The following is a 15,178-nucleotide window of genomic DNA, read 5'->3' on the forward strand; positions in this document are numbered from 1 at the left end:
ACCAAGACAGGACCAGAAGAGAGAAGAAAATTTAACTTGTCATTTTCCAATATCATTCCCTGCCCTTTTACTCCATTACTGCCCCATTGCAACATTTTACCATTTCAGAAAAGATAAAATTCAGGGATTAAGATCCATGATATAAAGAAATTCTGGCCAGAATATATGAACTGACACTCCGTATAGCATAAATATCAGCACACACACTTACACACACACACACACACAGGAAGACATTTTTCTGTTAATAATAAGATGCATATCTCATTTTCTAAAAAAAAAAAGCATAGGGCTCAGTCTTAGAGAAGGAGAAAAAGAAGAATCAGAGGGACAAAAGTAAAGAGCAACAGAAAAGCAGAAAATGACATTACTACTAGCCTTGCGTCAACCTTAAAAGGGAAATGAGAAAAGGAAGAAAGAGCTTCAGAACAATAAGTTATTGAGTCCTTCCTATGTGCCAAGGGCTTCAGGTATATCTGAGTTTTAAACATCCAGTAACATTCTCTGTGGAAGGTGTTATGAGCCTCGTTTTAGACATGAGGGACTCGGGTTACGAGGATTAACCCTGCCAGGCCTGCATTTGGCAGAGCTGGGGTGTGAATCCGCTGCTAGTGCGCGCTCTACAACTCTGGTCAGTCTTATCTCCTGAAACAAACGGGAATAATCTTCAGATCTGAGCTTCTGCAGTTTAAGTCCAGTTTAAGGTCTTATAGGAAATCACAGGGCTTCCCTGACGGCTCAATGGTAAAGAATACACCTGGCTAAGCAGGAGACATGGGTTCAATCCCTGGTTCAGGAGAATCCCATGGAGAAGGAAATGGCAACCCACTCCAGTATTCTTGCCTGGGAAATCCCATGGACAGAGGCGCCTGGTAGGCTACAGTCTGTGGAGCTGCAAAGAGTTGGACATGATCTAGCAACTAAACAACAACGACAGCAATAAATCACAAGCCAGGGCAACATGAAGTAGGAGTTAATATGTAAAACAGCTGAAAATGCGGCAAAGATACATTCCATCCTTTAGTAGTTTTACTGAAAGAGTAAATCCTGGGTCCCAAACAAGTTATTCAGGCTTGTTACCAGTCCTATCAGCTCAGTTTACATTTTCCCCAGATTACAGACAGGTGCTTCCCTAGTGGCTCAGAGGTCAAAGCGTCTCCCTGGAATGCGGGAGACCCAGGTTCGATCCCTGGATCGGGAAGATCCCCTGGGGAAGGAAATGGCAACCCACTCCACTACTCTTGCCTGGAGAATCCCATGGAGGGAGGAGCCTGGTAGGCTACAGTCCATGGGGTCACAAAGAGTTGGACACGACTGAGCGACTTACCTTTACAGACAGGGGCAACAGGGTAAGCACTGTTCTGTCTTTTGCTTCAAGGTGTAACTGGAGAAGATTGTCTGCCCTGCTGAGTGGTGCAAAGTATGAGACTCACCAGTAACTTGGGTTCTGCTCCTATTGAAACTGAGCTGTTTGGTTGCCAGCACTGTTTGATTAGTGTAAATTCCACTAGGCCTCTGAGTCCTTGTTAAGTGAAGGAGGACAACCCAGTTGGGAAGATGAATTGAAGTTCTTGAAACTGAAGGACGGTTGATTTACAACATTCAAGAGTTTCAGTTCAGTTCAGTTCAATCACTCAGTTGTGTCCGACTCTTTGCCACCCCATGAATTACAGCACGCCAGGCCTCCCTGTTCATCACCATCTCCCGGAGTTCACTCAGACTCACATTCATAGAGTCCGTGATGCCATCCAGCCATCTCATCCTCTGTCGTCCCCTCCTCCTGCCCCCAATCCCTCCCAGCATCAGAGTCTTTTCAAATGAGTCAACTCTTCACATGAGGTGGCCAAAGTACTGGAGTTTCAGCTTTAGCATCGCTCCTTCCAAAGAACACCCAGGACTGATCTCCTTTAGAATGGACTGGTTGGATCTCCTTGCAATCCAAGGGACTCTCAAGGGTCTTCTCCAACACCACAGTTCAAAAGCATCAATTCTTTGGTGCTCAGCTTTCTTCACAGTCCAACTCTCACATCCATACATGACCACTGGAAAAACCATAGCCTTGACTAGACAGACCTTTGTTGGCAAAGTAATCTTTGCTTTTGAATATACTATCTAGGTTGGTCATAACTTTCCTTCCAAGGAGTAAGCGTCTTTTAATTTCATGGCTGCAATCACCATCTGCAGTGATTTTGGAACCCCCTCCCCCACAAAAAAAGTCTGACACTGTTTCCACTGTTTTCCCATCTATTTCCCATGAAGTGATGGGACCAGATGCCATGATCTTTGTTTTCTGAATGTTGAGCTTTAAGCCAACTTTTTCACTCTCCTCTTTCAGTTTCATCAAGAGGCTTTTAGTTCCTCTTCACTTTCTGCCATAAGCGAGGTATTATCTGCATATCTGAGGTTATTGATATGTCTCCCGGCAATCTTGATTCCAGCTTGTGCTTCCTCCAGCCCAGCGTTTCTCATGATGTACTCCGCATATAAGTTAAATAAGCAGGGTGACAATATACAGCCTTGACATACTCCTTTTCCTATTTGGAACCAGTCTGTTGTTCCATGTCCAGTTCTAACTGTTGCTTCCTGACCTGTATATAGGTTTCTCAAGAGGCAGGTCAGGTGGTCTGGTATTCCCACCTCTTTCAGAATTTTCCACAGTTTATTGTGATCCACACAGTCAAAGGCTTTGGCATAGTCAATGAAGCAGAAATAGATGTTTTCTGGAACTCTCTTGCTTTTTCGATGATCCAGTGGATGTTGGCAATTTGGTCTCTGGTTCCTCTGCCTTTTCTAAAACCAGCTTGAACATCAGGAAGTTCACGGTTCATGTATTGCTGAAGCCTGCCTTGGAGAATTTTGAGCATTACTTTACTAGCGTGTTAGATGAGTGCAGTTGTGCCGTAGTTTGAGCATTCTTTGGCATTGCTTTTCTTTGGGATTGGAATGAAAACTGACCTTTTCCAGTCCTGTGGCCACTGCTGAGTTTTCCAAATTTGCTGACATATTGAGACATACTCTGGGACAAGGTCCTTTAAATATCCTGATTTATATCCATTTGCTGATTATATTACCCACTTTTAATGCTGAATCTAACATGTTCTTTTTGGTTTTAACTACACTGAAAAAAAGACAGCCTTAGTTAAGGTTTTCAGAGTTTATTTCTCATACTTAGAAAAGTCCAATGATCTCTTATGCAGTTCCTGGGTTAGAATAAAGGCACTAATAATGATACTGTTAAGGGGATCTAACAACTTGACAACACTTCATCATTTGGGGTTCTCCTAAATAGAAAACTATTCAAAATCTTTTCACTTTAACTTGTTCTCCACAGAATATATGGATAAAAGGAAAGTAAGTTAGTCATATTTTATAATAATTAGTACGTCAAGAAATGCAACTTGCTATAAAGAAGTACTTGAAATGGAAAATGACTGCCAATTCAAGGGTTTCTTTTAATAATATATTCTAGGGATAAAGTATTGTAATAAATAGAGGATTATTGCTTATTATTATTATATAGAGAACAAATATATTCAAAGAATTACAATTTTCTGGAAACTGAAGTGACTTGAATATATAATTTAATCTTTCTTTGATAAGTCAGAGGGTATTTAAAAATCTTACACATTTTCAGGGTCACAATAATAAACACAGATTAGCACAACTTAACCTGCTATTGCTAAAACACGAATGTCTTTATTAAGAGAAATGCCAGGTTGATAGAATGGCCAATAAACCATAATTTACTGCAACACATAATATTTTGGAAGATGTAGCCACTCTTTGAGTTTTCATTTAAAACATGTTATTAAGAAACAACTATTTTAGTGGTCACAAACCTGCCTACTCCAGAGAGATACAAAAGCAATTTGTATATGATTTCTTGCCCCATGCATGTTGTCGTTACAAAAGGGGGATTTGGCATGACAAATATATTCCTTAATAAAATCCCATGTCACATGAAGAGCCAAATAAACGAAGAGCCAAGTTTCAAATACACAAATGAAAATCTAAGGGATTTAACACTTTCCCATAAATCAATTCTCAGCCCTAGTAAAGGAAACTTCCCATTCAACTTACAATTTGCAAGAAATAGACAAATTTTTCTATATAAACTGGAAACAAAAAAGGTATATTTTAAAAATTATTTGAAGTTATGATTCTCGAGTGAAATGTGTTCTTGCAATATTATAAAAGAAATCTCAACTTTCTCATTTAGAAGATTTGGAAGACTTGTCTGGTAACTAATATTGACATATTGACTATAAAATGCAGCTGTTCTGTAAATGGACTGCATTAATGCAATTAGTAGCATTCATTGAATGCATCAAAAATCCACCAAACTTTAAAGTGAAATATTGAGTGGAACTTGCACCTCCATTATGTTCATTAAAAAATCAGGCATAGTTCATTAAAAAAGCAGACATTTCAGTCATGGAGAGATTTCTAAAATGTTAAATTCTTTTTTTTTTTACTTTTATATTTAAAATTTAAAAAAATATACATTTATTTATTTTAACTGGAGGTTAATTACTTTACAATATTGTATTGGTTTTGCCATACATCAACATTAAATTCTTTTATAATGAAAAATACTTGGGTGGGAAGTTGTTTTGAGGGTAAAGAATAATAAAAACATTCTACACATCAGATGTATCAGGGAAAAACTCTTGAAAAACCACAATGTCTTAATTATGGAACAATGATGACAAAAATGGGAATTGCCACATAATCATGGAAGGACTTCAAGAAACCAGGTATACCTGGGAAGTATACCTGGGTTCTATAACTGTTCTCTCAGCAAAGTCTTCACAATTACCACAAATGTGTAGTAATCTCTATCATTATGTATGCTGCTTATTTCTATCTTTGCTTCCTGAAGCCAATCTTCACAATATATATTTTTAAAAGTATGTTTATAATCTCAGAAATCATCTTCTAAGAAGAATATATAATGTTTACATAACAACTTAAAAAGATGTATTAGTAAATCAAAAGTTAAAAATAAAACATATTAATAGTAACATTTTTCTTTTCTTAATTTTATTTTTGAACAAGCAATTCATTTACATAGTACAAGATTTAGAAGTTAATAATATTTTACAAACTTCTATGTACTGTTGAGATGTAACTATGCCCCAAGCAAGTCCTAAAAATAGTAAACTTTCACTAATACCATGTCTTACTTTTCTTCCACATCCTGTTATACTATTTTAGCCCCCTAGTTTAAATTCTGCATCTGTATCTTTAGTATTTTTGAGGCATTGCTTTAGCCAATATGCAGAATTTCATTATGACATGCTTTATAAACTATGCAGCATTTAAATTTCTGTTTACAAACTTTATGCTATGTCATCATTCTAATGTGGTACCCTTTCCAGGAACTAAAATGATTATCAAAATAAATTGCTCCTCCATCCATCTCATTTTCGGCTAGAAGCCACCAGAATGGACAATACAGGTCTATCATGGCTGCTGATTTGTTTGGTATGTGGCTTATGATGGCTTGAAAAGTTAGTTACTTTCCATGAGTAGCTGACTAGACTCTATATTGTCAGTTCCTATGGTATTGGAATAGCCAATGTCAGTAAGTGTTTGCCTAGGAGAACAAGAATTCTGGACTGGGGCACAAACAACCCAATAGGAAAAAAAAATCATGTACAGAGGTTATTGTAATACACTGTTATAAGGGTTAAAATAGTAATAGAAATGGGAAAACTATGCTGGGTCCGATCCATAGTTCTCTATTGCTCTCCTATATCTCTCAGACCTGCTACCATCTACTTTACATTGCACTCAAGGAATAAAACAGTTCAGTTCAGTTCAGTTCAGTCGCTCAGTCATGTCCAACTCTTTGCAACCCCATGGACTGCAGTACGCCAGGCCTCTCTGTACATTGCCTACTCCAGAGCTTACTCAAACTCATGTCCATTGAGTCGGTGATGCCATCCAACCATCTCACCCTCTGTCGTCCCCTTCTCTTCCCGCCTTCAATCTTTCCCAGCATCAGGGTCTTTTCAAATGAGTCAGCTCTTTGTATCAGATGGCCAAAGTATTGGAGTTTCAACTTCAGCATCAGTCTTTCCAATGAATATTCAAGACTGATTTCCTTTTGGATAGACTGCTTGGATCTCCTTGCAGTCCAGGGGACTCTAAATAGTCTTCTCCAACAGTTCAAAAGCATCAATTCTTTGGTGCTCAGCTTTCTTTATAATCCAACTCTCACATCCACACATGGCTACTGAAAAAACCATAGCCTTGACTAGATGGACCTTTGTTGGCAAAGTAGTTGTCTGCTTTTTAATATGCTGTCTGCTGCTGCTGCTGCTAAGTTGCTTCAGTGGTGTCCGACTCTGTGCGACCCCATAGATGGCAGCCCAGGAGGCTCCCTCATCCCTGGGATTCTCCAGGCAAGAACACTGGAGTGGGTTGCCATTTCCTTCTCCAATGCAGGAAAGTGAAAAATGAGAGTGAAGTTGCTTAGTCGTGTCTGACTCTTAGCGACCCATGGACTGCAGCCTAGGTTGGTCATAACTTTTCTTCCAAGGAGTAAGTGTCTTTTAATTTCATGGCTGCCGTGATCTTGGAGCCCCCCAAAATAAAATCTGCTACTGTTTCCACTGTTTCCCCAACTATTTGCCATGAAGTGATGGGACCGGATGCCATGATCTTAGTTTTATGAATGTGAGCTTTAAGCCAACGTTTTCACTCTTCTCTTTCACTTTCATCAAGGGGCTCTTTAGTTCTTCTTCACTTTTAGTTCTTCTTCACTTCACAAGAAATAAAATAAGGTGGTAGCCAGATAAATTTTTAATAATTATTATTAATAATATAACACAATTAATAATATGTGATAATATAATTATTAATAATTCTACATGTGATATGTAAGGTGGAAATGTACTCAGGAGCTCATAACTGAGGAAAACTCACTTAGTATGCCAATGAAATTTAGAAGACCTGAAAGGAATGCAGGACAAAAGGAAATCTGGGAAAAGAGAAGAATGTTCTAGGCAAATATACACTACCATGTGTAAAATAGCTAGCTAGTGGAAGCTGCTGTATAGCCCAGGGAGCTAAATTCAGTGCCCTATGATGACTTAGGGTGGGATGGCAGGGGCAGGGTCGGGGAGGGAGACTGAAGAGGCAGCGCATATGTGTGTGCTAGCAGTTGATTCACACTGTTGGAAGCAGAAAGCAACAGAACATTGTAAAGCAATTATATACTCCAATTAAAAAAAAAAAAACAAGATGGAATAAAAAGAACAGCCTATGCAAAGGCCCTCAGGCAAGAAGAAATGAAGAAAGGACCCTGAGAAGCTATCTAGGAGCGTAAGGCCCAGGATGTCCTCAGCCCGATACATAAAGCTTCATTTAGAACCTGAATGAAGTGAAATGCAGTGAAAATGTACCATGTGCCTATCAGAAAATCTGGCCACAGAGTTTAGGGCTGAGGTTTGACCAAGTCTCTCAATCTGGTCTTAATGAGTTGTGGGCCAGGGCGGGGGGGCAGGCGGGTCATATTCTTTGCAATCCCATAATCTTTGGGAGATGTGATCTAAAAGCTTCAGCATTCTCTCCCTGAAAATAGGGTTTTATGAGCTGTCATCTGAGGGAGAGTTAGATCAGTCCCACTTCATTCATGTTTTAGAAGTCAGAGGTACTAGAGCATCTTATTTAATCATGAGTTGTTCCTCAATTAATTGTGTTGATATTAAAATTAAAAAAACAAACTGAAGGAGAGCTACCGTCTAAATAGGAACAGGAAGCCTAAGAATAGAGAGAAAGACAAATAATGCAGCTATATCAAAGTCCTAAGTTGTCCCAAACTTCCAATTAATTAAATGTGACAGAAAAAGTCATGGCAATGCTGCTACAGTTATTTATTTTTAATTTATGTCTCCTACACTCTCCAAATCAATTGGAGAATCTCTAACAGCTGCACTGGTGTGATCACAGCAGAAAGCAGTTTCTATTTCTGAGTTCTGCTTCCTATTATTCAGCCACGCTTCAGAATTCTTCTCCACAATTTCAATCTTGGTTGCTGCCCTGTTACTTAGCTAACATTACATGATTGTAATTGAGTATGGCTGTATCTCAGAGGGGAAGGACACCAATTTTGTAAAGCAAACTTCATACCACCATGGCTCAAGATTGGGAGGGAGGCCCACAAGGGAGGGAATATATACATCCTCACAGCTGATTCATGTTGATACACTGCAGAAACCAGCACAGCACAGTAAAGCAATTATCTCCTAATTAAAAATTTTAAAAATTTAAAAAAGATTGGTAGTTGTTTTGCTGGCTGATCTAAAATTTCCACAGATGTTGGAAACTAAATTATTATGGAATCCAGTCCCAATTAAAATGCTCTATTTATCATGCTGGATCAATAAGATGAAGTAAGTTAAAACTGGTTTCCCAATGCAATGAATCAATGAAATAGTTTGAGGTTATATATTCAATTTCTTGTTCAGTTGTATTGTGAATCTATCCAGTGATTGCATAAGCACTCAATTAGCCTACTATTCTGGGTCCAGAATTCCTGGGACACTCTCCAACACATTTTTCTCCCCCATCAAGATAGTTTATTACTAGGAGGTTACATAACCTAACAGTTTCAATGATCACTGAAATCATTTCTTTTTTATGGAATTAAAAATACAAAAATATTTAAATTTTTTAAAAACTTTTTTTTCTCTAAATAGGTCAGCACCAGTCACAACTCCAGTACTGTAAACAATAACAATAGTGCCAGACAAACCTATATGGCATGGGATTCAAGAGCCTGCTGCTGAAAAGCCTTTTTCTCATTCTTCTTTGCCAATGGGATCCCATTTTGGGGAGCTGGGTGGGGCTTGATAATGAGCCTATCAGTACATCTATTTAGACTCCCTTGCATCTAGGGGGAGACTGTGGCAGGCTTCTGGACAATAAAATATAGGCTCAAATTCTTGGTGTGGTTTCTGAGAAAGCTACTGTTTTTTTAAATGTTAAAAGGGAAAGAAAAGGGAAAGATAGGGGTGTGGGGAGGGAAGGAGGGAGAAGGAACAAGAATGATACAGAAGGATGGAAGGAAGGAAGGAAAGAGAGAGAGAGATAAAGAGTGAGAGAGAATAGACTTTCTCATCCTGCCTGAAGCCCAGAAGTGGAGGCTGGCTATGAAGCAGCCCTTCTGTAACCTTGAGAAAAGACCTCCTGTTACTGACGATTGAAACAAGGCAGATCTGTGTCCTTGATGATTTCTTTTGAGCAGAGCTGTGCATCAGTTCTGAACTGCCTTCTCCCAAATTTCCTATTATCTGAGAAAAAAAGTAACCCCTTTAATTGTCAGGGAAGAGTGGCTAGGACTTGTGACGTGGCTGAAAGAAATCCTAACTGATAAAACACCCCTCTACACGTCTGGTATGGTTGGGTCATATCAGTCCGGGAAGCATCATTTATTTGTATCCTGTAAAACCACATGGAGAAGGCAATGGCAACCCACTCCAGTACTCTTGCCTGGAAAGTCCCATGGACGGAGGAGCCTGGTGGGCTGCAGTCCATGGGGTCGCTAAGAGTTGCACACGACTGAGCGACGTCACTTTCACTTTTCACTTTCATGCATTGGAGAAGGAAATGGCAACCCACTCCAGTGTTCTTGCCTGGAGAATCCCAGGGATGGCAGAGCCTGGTGGGCTGCCATCTATGGGGTCGCACAGAGTCGGACACGACTGAAGCGACTTAGCAGCAGCAGCAGCAGCAGTACAACCACATGGCCCTATAGCTGTCAGATGCTAGGCATGTTCTGAGGACTCAAAGATTAGTGAAATATGGATTCTGCCTTTCAGAAGCTTATAACCTACTGAGAAAAATTTGTAAACAGATAGTTACAACATACTGTTATCTGTGAAGTCAAGGTCTCGGAAAGGATGTTCCCTAGAACAGCACTCAAGTTAAAAAATGGTCTGTCATTATATGAGTTTAGGAAGCATATACTACGTCTTTGTGATACACTCTGGCATATTAAAGTTTCCGAGGAGTCCTGCAAATACCCTGTAAGGCGATTTAACTCTACTTGACCTACCGTTTCTTAAAACTATTTAATAATAAAAGCCCCCTTTTCCCCTAAGCAGTACTTCCGAATATTCTGCAGACTAGTGTTAGAACACACACCCGAGGAAATGTTGTACCTAGTGATTTAATAAAGTTATAACCTTAGTCTTATGGTAAGTTTACTTGTGGAAATAATTCAACCCTATTTAAATTATTCATATATTAGTCCCTTCTTTAAAAAACCATCAGTTGTGGTTTGAATTGTGTTCTCGCATAAGACAGGCTGAAGTCCTAAGCCCTGGTGCCTAGGTGCATGCTAGCTTAGTCGCTCAGTCGTGTCCTACTCTTTGCAACTCTATGGACTGTAGGGTGCCAGGCTCCTCTGTCCATGGGATTTTCCAGGCAAGAATATTGGACTGGGTTGTCATTCCATCCTCCAAGGGATCTTCATGATCCAGGAATCTAACCTGGGTCTCCTGCATTGCAGGTGGATTCTTTACCGTCTGAGATACCAGTGAAGCCTGGTACCTGGATATGAGAGCTAAATTGGAAATGGGGTCTCTGCAGATGTAATTAAGATATAAGTTAATATGAGTTCATACTGGATTAGAGTGGGCTCAAAACCCAACCCTTATAGGAAAAACATAGGATACCAGATGCAAGTAAAGCCACGTAAAGAGGCAGAGACAGGAGGGATAGAGCTGCAAACTAAGGAACCACTAGAAGCGAGGAGAGAGTCCTAGAACAGATCCTCCCCAGGCCCCCAAGAAAAACCCAAGCCTGCTGACACCTTGATTTGGACTTATGGCCTCGAGCTCTGTGAAAAAATAAATTTATATTGTTTCAAGCCACCCAATTTGTGGTCCTTTGTTTCCTCAGCCCTAGGAGACTAACACACAATCATACTTCCTATTTGACTTCTATTGATTCTATTTGTTTGAAAAAATTGTCTTGGCGTTTTCTACACAGTCTAGCAGCTGGGTTGGAAAAGGGAAGAGCTTGAAGTCCAGAAGAGTTTGAGCCCTGACTCAGCCTATTTTGAACTCTGAATTTAAGCAAGTTACTCAGCTGTTAGGATTCTCAGTTTTCTCAACTATAAAATCAGGATAGAAACTTTCATTCATTCAAGTCATCCATTCCTTTGGCAAGTATTAATGGAACAGAGACTGCTAAGCACTATGTAAGGCACACAGATAGATATTAAATAGCCAGTTACTAAATCTTGCAAAGATAAGGCAGGTGCTAAGGGAGGGCATAGTCTGACCACATAAGCTAATCTTGGAGGTGGTTATGAGGATTCAGTGAGATGTGATTGTGCTTTATAATCTATACTTTAAATATAAACAAAGGTATTATCACAAGTAGAATCAAATGGATTAAGGAGAATGGAATGGGTATCTCTGGTCAAGCTGGTTGCTCCAGTCAAACTGGTAAGTATTAGGGAAAGGAAAAAAAATGTGTTGGTGGGCTTTCAGAGGACTGGCAGGAGAAACCGTTGGAGATCATAAGAGGGAGTCGAAGTATATGAGAGATGTGTGAATTCACTCATCATTCATTCAACAAAACAGACCTACTCATGCTCCTCATGGAATTTAGCTAAAGCCCGCCTATCACGTATTATAATTAAGTGAGATATTGATAATTGTCCCCTTTTCTTCCAAAAAAAAAAAATGAAATAAAATGGATGTTTGTGTTGACTCATTAAGTGGTATACATATGGGAAATAACATTAGTATATCAATGACAGGAGGTAAAGTAGTTATTGGTGTTATGTTGGGAAAAGGCATAATAGAACAGAAGAGGATAAACTGTCTCACATCAAACATTTCTGAAGTCATGCCAGTGAATATTTGAAAGTTCAAGTCTCCGGTATCTGCATGATGAAGATGCAAAGCATCTCCTCAGTAAACCTGTCAGGGATCATCATCTGATTTCTGTTGGAATCAGCCAGCTACTGGAAAGAGTCCTCCCTTGGCATCCAGAACATTTGACTCTAGCACTCTCATAAAGAAAGCAGCCAAGAGTTTTCCATCCAGACACAAGTACTGTCTTATTAAAACTTTATGAAGTGACATGGAGTCATATTTCAGAAACCAGTCATGGAGCTATTCTATGTTAAAATTCTCAACACAAAGCCTCATCCTCTATATAAAGATGATATTGGCATGCAGAAAGATTCACAGAGCTGGGGCTCTGGATACATACACTGACCAGCTCAATCGGGCCCAACTCTTAGGCTTTCCAGTTCAAAGATCAATAATTTACCCATCACTTTTCTGTGTACAACGTTAAAAAAAAGACACAAGAACAAACGCTGAAATACTGATAATATGCTTCAGTAAACACACAAAACTTACATTCCTACCTATTTCAAGATGGGTTTGGAGCTGCTTTTTAAAAATATTTTTGATAATAAAAGAGTTAATTCTGCTATTACAAGGCTTCAATTAAGTCAGATTAAGTTCTATAATATATTATAGGTTTCATTAAGAGTATTAAGTATTTAGTATCAGATAGAGAGGAAACGGCAACCCACTCCAGTGTTCTTGCCTGGAGAATCCCAGGGACGGGGGAGCCTGGTGGGCTGCCGTCTATGGGGTTCACAGAGTTGGACACGACTGAAACGACTTAGCATCAGAAAGGTTTTTAATATTATAACAAACAGTTTTTCATGTTAATTCATGGTATAAATTTCTTTTAAAAAGTGCATATTGGATTTCTTCCATCCATTCAAGATTCAGAGAAAAGTAGCCATAGCTCCAAGTCTTGCCAGCAGTAAGCCCAAACAAACTACCTAATCAGCTAAGAGGAAAGTTGTTTCAAGGACTCTGAGGGAATTCTAGCTAACAAGGCTCATATGTCTAATGAGTATCAAAAAATTGTGAGGAAAATATAGCAATAAGAAGAACATTTTAGTTATATTTATCTGAAACTATCTCAGTATTTATTAATTGCCCAGGGGCTTCCCTAGTGGCTCAGATGGCAAAGAATCTGCCTGCAATGCAGAAGACCTGGGTTCAATCCATGGGTAGGGAAGATCCCCTGGAGAAGGGAATGGCAACCCACTCCAGGATTCTTGGAGAATTTATACCCTGGAGAATTTCAAGGACACAGAAACTTGGCAGGCTACAGTGCACAGGCTCACAGGAGTCACATACAACCGAGCGACTAACACTTTTTTTCAGTTCATATATATACATGCATGCTTAGTAGGACTGTAGCCCACTAAACTCCCCTGTCCATGGAATTTTTCAGGCAAGAATACTGGCATGGGTAGCCATTCCCTTCCCCAGGGGGTCTTCTCAATCCAGGGATCAAACCCAGTTCTCCTCCATTGCAGGCATATTCTTTTACAGTCTGAGCCACCAGGGAAGCCCATATGTGTATATATATATATTCATATATATATACACACATATGAGTGTGTGTGTGTATATATTCAGCTAGAAGAAGCAAAATATGATCTTACATTATTGTTTCAAACTCCTAACTTCAGTTATATAATGTTGGCATTGAAAATGTATATCATCTACCTCATTTTTCTTATTTTACAGTCATCTTAGTCATTTCAGGCTGCGGTAACAAACTACCATAAACTAGTGGCTTAAACAACAAACATTTCTCATGGTCCTGGAAACTGGGAAGTCCAAGACCAAGGTACTGGCAGATTCAGTTCTGGTGAAAGCCCACATCTGGTTTGCAGAGGCTGTCCTCACAGGGCAGAGAGGAAAGACTCTGGTGTGCCTTCCCCTTCTCATAAGGGCACTAACACTATCAGATCAGGACCTCAGCCTGATGACCTCAGTGAGCCTCCTCACGGCCCCTCTCTCCAAATACAGTCATGAGGTGGGTCAGGGCCATAACGTATGAATTTGAGGGGATACAAATTTTCAGTTCATAAGAACAAGTATGTATCCAAGGGCAGGAAAGGTGAAATTGGTTATTCAAGGTCACAGAAAGTGCAGATGGTTGGAGGTGGGCAAGCCAAAACCTGAAGAGTCCATCATTAGGCTCCTCTAAGTTTTACTCCACAGTGTACTTACTGACAGTCCAAGGGTTTGTGTTTGTTTTTGCTGGGATCTTAGTTCCCTGACCAGGGATTAAATCCATGCCCTCTGCAGTGGAATCACAGACTCTTAACCACTCCACCACCAGGAAAGTCCTCAAGTTTGTTTTTTAACTGAAAATTAGCACATCAACTAACAGTAAATCTCAGCAATTCTTTACTCATCTGTATATGTCCAATAATTATTAAGATATGCTCTTTATTCACTTGATTGCATGATGAGGATTTAGATGATTTTCATTTGCTTTTTTTTCCCCTCATCTGCACTAAAATTCTGCACTCTTCAAGGGTAAATACAACAGAAAATGTATATGAACAAACTAAAGTTTGATTTACCTGCTACCATTGATTTTTTTTTTCTATCCACTACCCATAGCTGTTTTTGAAAGTAAGTAATTTATGAACTCAGTATCATCAATATAATAAATAAAGGCCCAGAGCTGACCTGTTTGGAGGCCCCTCAGCCTGAAACATGTCTTGTCTTTTTACTTTTTCTCCTGAGGCTCAGGCTTTGAAGAGAACAAAGTAGTTCTTGAGTTTCTCTTCTTCCCCGGAGTCATTATCTGAAGAGCAAAGAAAATAAAGCAGAATGTTGCTTCACCAAGGCACTCCTCAATCTTTCATGCCTGTTTAATCTTGTGGTAGTGGTGGCATTGTTCCAGGCTATGGGGAAAATAGGCTTTTACATGAAGTGCTTAAGCAAAGAGTAATTTATTAATACCAACACAGATGATTTCATAGGCGCTAAAAGAAATAAACAAAAAGAAGAAGCCCTTTAGGCAGGCTTGCAACAATAAAGCACTATTCCCTCAAGGGCCACCCTGAGAAACAGCATTCTCTCTCAGGCCCTTGTCTCTAAAATGTCACCCTTTCTGCTGCTCTGTCTCAGTACCCCAGTTTATTCCTAAGTAAACTAGCCAATGGACGTCCCAAGTGGCTGGGTGATAAAGAACCCGCCTGCCAATGCAGGAGATGTGGGTTTCATCTCTAGGTCAAGAACGTACCCTGGAGAAGGAAATGGCAGCCCACTCCAGTATCCTTGCCTGGAGAATCCCATGGGCAGTTGAGCCTGATGGG

General features: G+C 39.7%; 1 long non-coding RNA gene across 1 annotated transcript in view; it reads right to left on the bottom strand.

The window, feature by feature from the left end:
- Window positions 1-14,664, bottom strand: part of LOC132658461 (uncharacterized) — a 50,006-nt gene extending 35,342 nt beyond the window's left edge. The window contains exon 1 of the long non-coding RNA XR_009598135.1: window positions 14,547-14,664. This is a non-coding gene — a long non-coding RNA (uncharacterized LOC132658461). The remainder of the gene's footprint in view (window positions 1-14,546) is intronic.
- Window positions 14,665-15,178: the final 514 nt, after the last annotated feature.

Source organism: Ovis aries, chromosome 1 (assembly GCF_016772045.2).
Source record: "Ovis aries strain OAR_USU_Benz2616 breed Rambouillet chromosome 1, ARS-UI_Ramb_v3.0, whole genome shotgun sequence".
Taxonomy (NCBI): Eukaryota; Metazoa; Chordata; class Mammalia; order Artiodactyla; family Bovidae; genus Ovis; species Ovis aries.